Genomic DNA, 13069 nt, shown 5'->3' with positions numbered 1-13069 from the left:
TGGCGAATGGTACCACTACGTAAGAGAGCCCCTACCTTTCTGAGCAGGTTGGATGCCACCGAAGTCCGCAACCAGATGCATAGTCCGTGAATGCTGTGTGCATTAACATGGTGCCAGCAGGTTCAGTATGTTCTACAGTACATCTTTACAAATTAAGGGTATCCTGGTAAAAACATATGAAATTCAGTGACAAAACATTGTTAAAGGGACGTTATGGTTAAGTTGCACTAGTAAAAGCCTATTAAATTAAATGGAAATACGTTGTTACAGGGACGTTATGGTTACAGGTAAAACCGAAAAACCACAGAAATCTGCCAGTTATGGTGAGCTAAGCTAAGCAACCATAACTGGTGCTACCACTGTGCACTGCAAGGACCCATGATATCAAAGATAACATCACAAATGTCATTGATACCAACACTGATGACATCACATGGGTATTTAGTTTCCACAAAAGGCCTCCACAAGGGATTGGCATTGTAATGTTGGCAGAAAACTATGAGAGATCATTGCAAGAACTATAATGATGTAAATAGTTCATTACCCAATGTATTTCTATAAACACCATATTAGTTTTTTCCAGTACATGCACCACCTCATGGAGAAATATAGGCATTGTCTGCAGCCTGCATCATGGAGGTGCAATATTCTAAATCTTCCCATGTTGGATAGTAAAATGATGATTGCTTTTGTTTCAGAGTTTTTTATATGGTGAAACATGTAATAAGTCGCTATGAACGCCTCACTTACTACATAATTGTACTACTCAACACAAAACATAAAGACACCACAAAGCATACAAATATGAGCATATACAGGGCAAGTAAAGAAAGCAAAAAAGTAGCAGTACTACCAGGAAGTGTTCATAACTCATTATCTTCATGCACAGAAATGATTGCTGTATTTCATGCTGCCTTCTTCCCCTATGTATATATATCATATGATGTTCCTGAACCCTACGGAAAGTACTGTAAGAACAAATGCGAAGGGTAAGTTCTGCAAACTTAGTACCTTTTGCATTCTTACTTCCTGACTGTCAGTGGAGAAAACCACCTGGTCTAGATATGTCAGTGAACAAAAAAAAGGGAGCCAGACATGTGTTGTCATCAGTGATGTCATCAATGACATTTGTGATGTCATCGTTGATGTCACGGGTGTTAGTCCTTGCAATGCACAGTGGTAGCACAAGTTATGGTTATTTAGCTGACCATAACTGCCACATTTCTAGGGTTTTTCGGTTTTAGCTGTAACCATAACGTCCCTGTATATATATATTCAGTAAGGTTCCAAGTAAAACTGGAAAACCCCTGCAATTCATAAGTTATGGTAAGCTAACCAACCATAACTCGCACCACCACCGTGCACTGTTAAGACTAACGCCCAGGACATCAAAGATGACATCACATGTCTGGCTCCCTCTTTTTTCCTTTACTGATATATTTAGGCAAGTAACAATCAGGAACTAAAAATTCACTATACTATAGTACAAAGTACTATATTTGTAGACTTATACTTCAGATATGTTCTTACAGTAATTCACTTAGGGTCCACTCAAAGCATATGAAACATATACAAAGGGGAAAACACAGACATGGAAGACAACAATGCTTTCTATGTATGAAGATGATTAGTACGGTTATCAACACTGTCTTATAGTTCTGTTTTTTTTATTACTGTACTTTCCCTGAATATGCTCATATTTGTACACATTGCACATACACTACTTTCATTAGGGTCTAGTCACAATATGTGATAGTTGTACATAGGGAAGTAGTAGCTTTGAAGCAGAGCAATCATTTCTGTACATGAAGATAATCAGTTACGTTATAAAAATTGTTGGGTAATACTGCTGTTTTTTTGTTGACTTCACTTTCCCTGTATATGCTCTATTTGTATGTGTTGTTGTCTGTTTGTGTTTTGTGTGCAGCAATGCAATAATGTAGTAATTGGGTTTTATTAGCTACCTATTACATGTTTCACAGTACGCAAAACTCTAATAAGAAAGCAGTTATCATTTCACTATTCAACATGGCAAGATTATGAATATTGCACCTTCATCATGTATGCTGCACACACTGCTTATTTTTCTGCATGAGTAGCTTAGTATACTGGATAGAAATTCATAATAGAATGCTATTTATATCAACACATTGCTTAATGCACTAATTGACACTTTTTTGTCAACATTACAATAAGAATCCCTTGTACAGAGTTTTCATGAAAAGTAAATGCACATGTGATGTCATCAGTGATGTCATCAATGATATTTGTGATGTCATCTTTGATGTCCTGGGTGTTAGTTTTAGCAGTGCACGGTGGTGGCACGAGTTATGGTTGGTTAGTTTACCATAACTTACAAATTTCAGGGGTTTTTCGGTTTTACTTGGAACCATAAGGTCCCTTTAACAAAGTTTTTTTTACTGAATTTGATAGGTTTTTAGTTGCGCAACTTAACTATAACGTCCCTTTAACAAAGTTTTGTTACTGAATTTCATAGGTTTTTAGTAGCACAACTTAACCATAATATCCCTGACTTTATATACATGTAACATAGAACATATTGAACCCCCAGCTAGTGATTTTGATGTCCGCGGACTGTGCGTATGTCTGCGGATGGACGCGGACAACAGCAACGCTACCCAAAAACTCAGGGGGTATCTTGAATTATTATATTGTGCCATATGAACAGTGCACAAGGTCAAAAACCAGCACACAAACACATTATATGTAGTAATACATAAGAAATAGAACCTATATATCTAACACATCAACTATCCATTTAAATACCATGGGCCTCATTACGACCCTGGCGTCAACCAATGGCGCCATTAGCGCCATGGTTAATGCCGGTAACTTACCAAATCCACCATGGAGAAATGGGGAATTACCACCCCATTCCAAGGTTGGTAGGGCGGTAATTCCCCATTTACCATTGCCCCTTCCCCATTCACATTTTTGCCCCATAGGGCTCAATGGGAATGGGGATGGCGGTAATTACGGTACCGCAAATTGCGGTACCGTAATTGCCTTCAAGGTCCCTTTGCGGGTCCCTACCTTAACAGCTGGTACAGACCAGCCGTTAAGGTCGGGAGCCGCAAAGGGACCTCATAGTAAGGCGTTAAGGGGTTAATGGCGCTGCAACCTTTTACGGCGCTGTTAACCCCTTAACGCCTGGGTCGTAATGATGCCCCATATGTGCTAAATGGAATATACCAAAAAAATAAAAAAAACATAGCCTTCAACATAATGACCTCACAGAAACTGCACAACTAGGAGCAACATCAGATCTACAGACCAGTAAGAACACAACCTACCAGAAGCTAGTAAGTGTACTTTATTTTTCTTATATATTTCTAAAATTTCTGTATTAGATACAATAAAAGTAATATCTCTATTTTTTTTTCACAGAAATGTTCAGTACTTTGGAGTGGCTTGAGGAGAATTTCCCACGTGAGGAAATGTCTGAAGATAGTGATACTAATGGTAGACACTTCTCTATATAACCAAATGAATAAGCATTACTTTATGCACACTTAACATATATATAGATATATATATTTTTAATTGAATTGAAAAACGTACACCAAAAGATACATTGGATAAGACTCTCCATCGCATGGAAGAAAAAATGGACATGCTCATGGCAAATTTCAAACATTTGAAGAACTTTGTAGAGGACCACATAAAAGGAAACATTAAATATCATTGTCCCACATGTACCTGTCCCCCCTCTCAATATCCCAGTCAATTATCCCCAAACCCTCTCCACGAACAAAAAAGTTTTGATGAGACTTCCATCCCTTCATCTCCTCCTATCCATCCTCTTGAAACCCCCAATTCCCCTGTGTTGTATCAGTTTCTGCTTCCCCTTCTCTTTCATAAATTGACATCTATATATAATAAAACAAAAATATTATGTGTCTTCATTCAGTTCTTGTTTGTGTTTTAAAAAAAAAAAGGCAGTTAGGATGTCCGCGGACAGTGCGAGTGTCCAGAATGTCCGCAATTAACCAAAATGGAGGTGTCCTACAGACACTATACCTGTCCGTACTGTTCGCAGGCAAGTTGAAACTGTTCTAAGAACACAATCGGTGTCCAGAATGTCCGTAAAACCCAAAATGGAGGTGTCCTAAGAACACTATACCTATCTGTACTGTTCACAGGCAAGTTGAAACTGTTCTAAGAACACAAAGTTGAAACTGTTCTAAGAACACACTCATTGTCCGGGATGTCCGTAAAACCCAAAATGGAGGTGTCTAAGGACACTATACCTGTCTGTACTGTTCGCAGGCAAGTTGAAACTGTTCTAAGAACACAATCGGTGTCCAGGATGTCCGTAAACCCAAAATGGAGGTGTCCTAAGGACACTATACCTGTCCGTACTGTTCGCAGGCAAGTTGAAACTGTTCTAAGAACACAATCGGTGTCCGGGATGTCTGTAAAAACCAAAATGGAAGTGCCCTAAGGACACTATACCTGTCCGTACTGTTCACAAGCAAAATGGAACCATTCTTAGAACACACTCGGTGTCCAGGATGTCTGTAATTAACCAAAATGGGGTGTCCTAAGGACACTATACCTGTCCGTATTGTTAGTAGGCAAATGGGAACTGTACTAAGAACACAATTGGTGTGCGGGATGTCCGCATATATGTAAAATGGGGGTATTCTAAGGACATTTTACCTGTCCGTGCTGCCTAAAGAACATCTATGCACATGCGCACCACACTCGTAACTTTTTGCGCCTGTCCGTAACTGTGCGCGTCACTTGTGTCGCACTTTTAATTAATTTCAGGACCCGAACACTGTCTGTAGAACACCCGCGCACATGCGCACAACCATTCCCGTTCATTTGATGTCCTGCGGACACCAATTCACTTCGCGGACATGTTCGCGACACCATCATATGACCGCACCAATGCTGATCATGTGTTCTGAATTGCGGACACTGTCCACGTTCCCAAACATATTTAAAGTGCATTTTCAGGCTATCCACAGTATTTTAGAGCAAACATTCACCATAGCACATATCCCAGACAATCACCCTGATTCTCTACATACTTTTTGGTACTTTTTGAGCCTTTTTGGGATGTTCGATCTGTACGCGGACAGGGCAGGTGAACGTGGAGCACGCACACGCACCCCTATAAAAGGCCACACCCCAGAGCTCATCCTTATTGTGCTTTTGGACATTTCACAAAGCATTGTCTACTTTGGCTGGTATTTTGCTGCCAATCTTCAGATTTTTCTGAAACCTGATGGCATCCATGGCTCCTCTAGTGCCACCTGGTGCTACATCTGACTCAGCACCACCCCCACCCCCTTCACCACCACCACCTCCACAAGGGTCTGAAGAGGGGAACAGGCTTGAGGATGCAGAGGAGGATGAAGAGGATGACAAGGATGAGGTAGTGGAAGTCCCTACTACCAGCACTTGCAATGAGTCTTGGGTGTGGCGGTTATTTACCATTCATGGTAATGTATCCAAGGCGCGTGCGAGCAAAGTCACCTGCAACCAGTGAAAAATGGTGCTGAGTCGCGGGAGGTTTGGTTCGTACAGCTTTGGTACGACTACTATGAAGCGACACCTAAGGTCGTTCCACGGTGGGGCCGTTTGCAAGGTTGTACCTTGCAAGGAGCGTAGTAGGTTGAGTTCCTCTACTTCATCTTCTGTTTCTGCTCCTCTCACCACAAGAGACACTCCTGTGGGAGAGCGCATCCCTCCAGCTGCCTCACAGGCCATTCACAATGCTGATGACCCTTACCTTTCGAGGGTCACAGTTTTGTGTATGTACTGTGACGCAGTACTCTGCAGGGGGGAGAGACTTCGAAGTGCTTTCGAGACTACGGTCTCGGAGCACGAGAAGACCTGCCCACTACCTAAGTAAGGCCCACCCTACATCTTCCTCTCTCCACCCGCCCTTTCTTATCCCTGTGGTTGGTGTCCCCCTCTTCCCCTCCTTTCCCCTCCTCTCCTGGTGTGTCGTGTATAAAAAACCAAAAGAAATTAAAAACAACAAAATAAAAAAAAGGCTCTTTTTCACAGTCAAAAAATAGAAGTGGCAAATAAATTGAGCAGGCTCCTGTGCATTTTTTTTAGAAGTCCGGGGACAGTTCACGAACATCAACAATTTTGGGGTGCTGCCCTATCACAATCATTCCACTTTTCTCTGGTAGGAAGTGGTGGCTCTGAAAAGAGCCTTTTGGCGGTGTTTTTTTGTATTTGAAAAACTTGAAATAATCAACACCTACTGCAAAAAAGATGGCTGTAATTCCACAAAAGGACACAATGCATTGTGTACATTTCTCAGAAAAATCTGATTACCAGCATAAGTAAGATGGATTCCATCTCTATGAAAAAAATGTATGTGCTACGAAACATAATATTTTCATTGTGAAAAGAGGACATGCCAACATCTCTTAGAAAGGCACAAACAGCCTTATTGACATTGCGCCTCGATTTCTCCATTTGTGGACCAAATGAAGTAGAACGCAGCCACATATGTCTCTGCGCAATACAAGAAAATATTACTTGGGAATTTGGAAACATGTCCATGACCTTCCCAAGTCCTTCTTTCATCGCAAATTGCAAAGAAATTCCTGACACATGTCCCAAACTGTTCCCTCCACAATGAATTATAATTATGTCTGGATGATGCTCTGTCTGCAATCTAGCACAGAGGTGTAGCAAGTCTAGCCACTTCACACACTCCATGCCAGTGCACTTCCACATGAGGGAATTCAAGATCTGCAGCTACTCCACAGTGTTGTGCATGCACCTCCAACCAATGTATCCATGAGTCTCCCAAAATTCACAAAATCTGTTTTCTGAAACACACAGTCCTAGCTAACTGTTCTTCTCTCAGGAAAAATACTTTCTGACAAACTCTCTCCTTAAAGGACACACCCACTACACTTTACTAACCAATCAATTACTCTGCTCGCTCTCATTTACATGCCTCTCCACCCCAAAATCCCTGTATGTAATACGAAATATCCACGGACTACCGACATGTCCGCGGACATATCGTTACTTGGACAGTCCTTCTACCATTTCCACTTCACTCTCTGTGCAATCCCTCATTGGATACAGCTAACCAGTCACACAACCATCCACCAATCACATCCACGAACTCTACATCTAACTCCATCATCAGAGTTCAGCACTTCAAATATACTGTTGATCACTCTGAGTACAAGTCTCATATCATTGGAAAGCACCTACAACAAAAACTGCTCTACAAGTCTCCAAGATTTCTACCTGCAGCTGCATACATATCCACATGCATGAATACAAACTACAGGTGTGCATATGTTCTGCACAGTACATGTACAACTCTTATGAATGCATATAAACAGAGTATCTGCCACTTAAACTGTATAACCTATAAAATGAACTTACTGTCATTTTTCCCATCTGATATAATCAACTGTCACTTCCAAACCTGTCTACTATCTATTTTTTTTTATACACACACCTATCTAAAAAATTATAACATTAGAAAATGGGAGAAATAACAATATAATAGTGGAAACACTTAGTAGTGTATTATAAAATTATACACACACAGTAAAAGGACATACATCTTCATACACTCACACACATCCACACTATAATTGAAAAGCTCCCAGCTGCAATAACTCCAATACCTGTAAATCACATCCTTCTGCTTTATTACCCACACCTTCACAAATGCATACATTCCATGCTTTTCTATACAGATTCTGCTTTTTACCTTATAAAAATTGCAAAATAAATATATCATTATTCTTTCTCCGAACATCCTATAACACAGCTTTGAAAAAACAAGTGGGTTTCATACACTTAATATTCTACTCATTTGCAAAGCATGTTGAACTAACATATTGTAAATGAAATGTGAAGGCTGAACATAGTCAAATGAAAATGCATGCATACACAATGTTCAGATATCAAACAAGAATACTACTACAAAAACATAAATATGAATCTCTCAATTCACATCACTGCTATAAACAGACAAAATTACTAACTTCTTTCTTTTACAATTGCAGTGAAGACCACTCTCCTGGAAAACAACAACATCTGAACTACAAACATGAACTACAAAGACACCTGCTCATTCCACAGAAAAGAGTAAGTACAATACAACCATACTTTCTTTGCCTAGCCTTTAAATATCTCCACAATCTTGTTCTCCCTTATCTCTCCTCTCTCCTCTCTTTCTACACTCCCTCCCACTCCCTTCACTCTGCTGGCCACTTTCTTCTCACTGTTCCTCCTTCCCCTTATAACACACCCCATTTCCGCTCCTTTCATCTCCTAGCTCTCCTGCACTGGAACTCCTTACCTCTCTCACTCCGCTCTATTTCAACCTTTTCCTCATTCTAAACTTTACTCAAATCTCTCCTTCTCCATTCCCCAACATGAAACCCCTCCTACCTTCTTCACCCTCACACCTTGCCTTATCTCCTTAATCATCTCCCTCCCCTTCCCGCTTCCCCCCATTCTCACCTTTAACTCCATCCATTTCCCTCCTCCTCCTCTTCCCCACCCTTCCCTCTCACTTCTACTCCACTACTCACCTTCTTCCCTTCACTTTAATTGGTCTACTTACTGTTTTCTTGGTCTGATTTTCAATTTATTTTCAATTGTTTCCACTGTTACTGTTATAATTTAACTTGTTATATTTATCATCTTGTTATTAAAATATATTACTCAAACACACTGTGTGAGTGATTCATGTAATTTGTGCACCAAAAAAATGAACATTTGTGTACCATTCTACCCACAAATCACCATTTAATAAACAGCGATTCGCACGCAGAATGGCATACATATCTCAGTTTTTCAGAGCACAAATAACATAACTCAGCCCCTAGAATATTAGTATTACAAAACAAAGAATAGTTTTAATTTTATACCATTTGATTTACTATTAGTGCTTATCCTCACCACTAGCTCACTTTTTACTATCATCTGAACCGCAGTATAGTAACACACAAATAGAAGAGTAGCCTTCCCAACTAATTGTAGCTGCCCAATGCACAATCACACACCACCAGATACATCTTTACAATCATACTCAAACACTCATGCATACAGCACACATACATTGCACAACAGCCCAACCCATGCCTTCTATTTTTTTGTTTCAACAGACCCCACAGAATGCCTACCAGAAAGCAACGCAGAAATAGAGCAAATGAAAATAAAAATGTCCAAAATAAGCATCCATCTCTAGCAGAGTTTGTACAAAAAATTCAAACAAAACAGCTAATACAGTCATTTAACAAAACTAAACAATCTTCCAGTACAGAAACTTTGCCTCCTCTATCAAAATGTGAAAGAAAACAGAAAATGATTAACAGAAATACAGGTACCACTACTGCTAAAACTGCTCCTATAAATCTTGATATAGCAGGGAGTAACTATACCAAAAAAAGTATATTAACAAAAATAATCTGCCACAGAGTCCTTCAGAATCTTATGAAATCAGGCAACAAATCATGCGCAACCCATGAAAACTATCATGGACAATTAACCTTAGAAGCTTTGATAGACAGTGAAATCCTTCTCAAAAAAAGTTATTTATTTTAGTGTTAAACAGAATGAAACCACTAACAAAACTAACTGCTAAATTACAAAAAAGCTTCTCAATAAACGGAATGTCAACAAAAATAACTTCTTAAATATCTGTGGAAGTGAATGGAGTCACACCACAAGCACAGAACCATATTTCAATGAACAAGCATATAAACAAAATCAAACAAATACAATTGCCATCCATAGCAGTGGACGAGGTTATGAAAAACGTAATAATACCATAATTGAACAAGAAATACTGCTTACAAAAATATCTCCAAAGAACTCAGAATTAATTTTCCATTTGACTGAACCAGAACATCCAGTATACAAATGGCCATGCACGTCAAAGTGTAATATTGCCAAAAAATCTTTCAAATCTTTACGCCAGTTCCTCAATCAAAATACAACTGCTGCAAAATATGGATACTTGTCCAGTGTGCAAATACACAGGACTGAAAGGACATTCATTGGCCTGCATCTCAGGACCTATTTGCAAAAGCAGCTTCCATCATATCAAAATGATACCAACACATCATTCAACTATACGAAATCTAGTCTATAAACTGTACGATGCTAAAAGTCCTGCTTTAGCACTAGCCAATTTAAATATCAATCTTCTACATGGTACAGCCAAAGACCTACTCGAACAAATCAACCATATCCAGAGTAAATATTTTGGAAGTGAAAACCACTTACAAAATACTATAGCTTTACAACAGACTAGCAACAATTCTGCACATGGCAACCTTCTACTACACAGATACAAAAAAGAAATACTAAAATTCAAAAGTACATCTGCTGAAATACCAAACCATGTGTGTGTGTGTTGCCGCAGAACTTTTTTTTATAAAAATAACACATAAACTATAGACATAACATACAAAATAGAAGACAATGAAGATTCCAAATGGTTTGAATTAGCTCTCTACCTTATAGCAGAAAACAAATATGAAATAACTGACCTCTTAACAGTTTGCAGTTACTGCACTACAAAACTTGAAAACAATCAAACTCCTTCACGTGCTATCACAAATAATTTGGAATTATTCCCTCTACCAAAACCCCTGAAAACAACTCAATTTATATGAGAGCATCATAATTCAAACAGTACACCCATTTCAAGCAATAATACACCTTCAACCAAAAACAGAAAAATCACCTTCCTCTGAATTGGTGAAAGGCATTTGCGGCAAAGTAGTATATTTACCATTAGATCTAAAAGAAAATGTGCACACTCTGGGAGTGCAACGTCCAATAGAACAGTCTTTAATTGTCAGAGTAAATGGTGTACCTACAAAAGACAAAAACAACATTGGCAACAACCGGTAGATTTACATAAAGTTAGACAATAATGAATACTACAAAGAAATAAATATTGAAGAAAACTTAAGAGAAACAACTGAAATAATACGAGAGTCACCAGAAACTGGTCAATTTGAACTTCTAGATCCTGCTCCAATATCCAATATTTTAGACATTATACAATTCATCCATTACACTCTAAAGACACCATAGATGATGCACTAGAAATGTACCAAATGCGACAAGCAAAAGGATCACCAATCAGCATATGGGAAAAAAGTATAGAAGCACATGCTTTTCCTTTACTCTTTCCTACTGGCAAAGGAGGAAGGTACAATGAGGGACCACTCAGATAACAGCATCAGAATACCGCTCATTACAAATGTATTCTGAAGATCCCAGATTTAGACAAAATGTGGAATACATATTCCACCTACTCTTTGAAAGTGAACTAGCAACTCTATGTTACGGAGTTGCACACACATTAAAATCAGGAACCCACTTTCAAAATATGTCAGCTATGCTATTACTACAAAAAGTGCAAGAAAAAGATGAAGTTTTACAATCAAGCATTACAAATCTGTTAGCAAACATGCATGGTACGAAAGAGTACTGGTTCGGAGGTCACGGAGATGTATGTTGCATGATAAGAAACCTTGGCCCACCAACTTGGTTTGTTACATTAAGTTGTGCAGGATATGCATGGGAAGATCTACATGATTTCCTATGCATATCAAACAAAAACAAAACAAACATAGATATACTAACACCTGGAGAACTTTGCTCTCTAGATCCTGTTAATGTTTCAAGATATTTCCATCAACGCTTCAATAAAACTGTTCCTCCCCTCGAGAAGTGCAACACTTCTTTTGGAGAAAAGAATACCAAGCCAGAGGAGCACTACAAATTCACATATTTTATGGATTAAAGATGCTTCTAAATTTGGTCAAGACAGTGATGCCACTGTGTTACAGTTTATCGAAAAATATGTCACTTGTGAAATTCTATCAGAAGCAACAAATAGTGATCTTCATGCACAAATTGTACAATTTCAAAGACACAAATGTGGCAAATATTGTCGACGCAAATACAGAAACAAAGGGAAATACTACACCAAAGGCCGTTTTGGGTTCCCTAGAGCAGTTAAGGAAACAGTTGAAGTGAACAACTTCATGTCTTCAGTTAGACATAGTGTTAAAGGTAAATCACCTAAAAATACATATTACATAAAAAGAACAGAAGAAGAAAAATATATCAATGATTACAATGCAATCATTGCCCTATTGTGGAATGCAAACATAGAGTGGAATGCAAACATAGATGTGCGGTACATTGCAGACAATTCCACTGCAGTTGCACGATATGTTACAGCCTACTTAACAAAAGCAGAAAAAACAGAACTTCAAGACCTCTGGAATGACCTGTCATCAGACAAAACACTGTCTCAGAAATTGTACAGCTTGGGCATAAAAATGCTCTCCCATAGAGAGTGTGGCTGCTATGAATGTGCAGATTGTTTAACCGGTACAGCTTTGTATGGAAAATATGAAAATATAATATGGCTAAGTCTTGGTCCTGCTAAATCTCGAAAAAGAGTTCTCAAATCATGCGACGACATAGAAACAATAGCCAAAAAAGATCCGAACAGCCAAGACATTTTAAAAAACAATTTAATAGACACATACTACCCAAACAGAAGTGCCACTTTGGAAATCATGTGTCTATACCACATAGCTCAAAACTTCACATACAAAAATAATATAAAACCAGATGAAAAAAAAGGTAGATACAGAGTGACAAATTGTGAAGGCAGCTTAGTAAAACTTACCAAACCAAGTTTAATTAATCATATCAAATTGACATTAAAAACTCCTCAACATAAAGAACTATATTACATGTCCCTGCTACAACTACCATAGAGAAAAGAAGAAGAGTTACTAGATAATTATGACTCCTATGAAGACGCTTTCAAAGCAAATGAAAGCACTATCACCGATGTAAACTTTACACAGTACAAAACAATGTTGCACAATGAACAGCAACACGAAGAAGAACTCCAGGCTCAACTAGATAAGGGCACTCCTGGCAGTAATCAACCTTCTGTAAGAGGAAGCCAAGAACCTCTGGGACAGCCACTAATAGCAAATGAGGCAGAATTTGCTATGACCGAAGTAGAAAACACTATGGGGCCAATTCATAG

Source organism: Ambystoma mexicanum, chromosome 9 (assembly GCF_040938575.1).
Source record: "Ambystoma mexicanum isolate Mex_15411 chromosome 9, UKY_AmexF1_1, whole genome shotgun sequence".
NCBI classification, from domain to species: domain Eukaryota; kingdom Metazoa; phylum Chordata; class Amphibia; order Caudata; family Ambystomatidae; genus Ambystoma; species Ambystoma mexicanum.
This window is presented reverse-complemented; position numbering follows the sequence as displayed.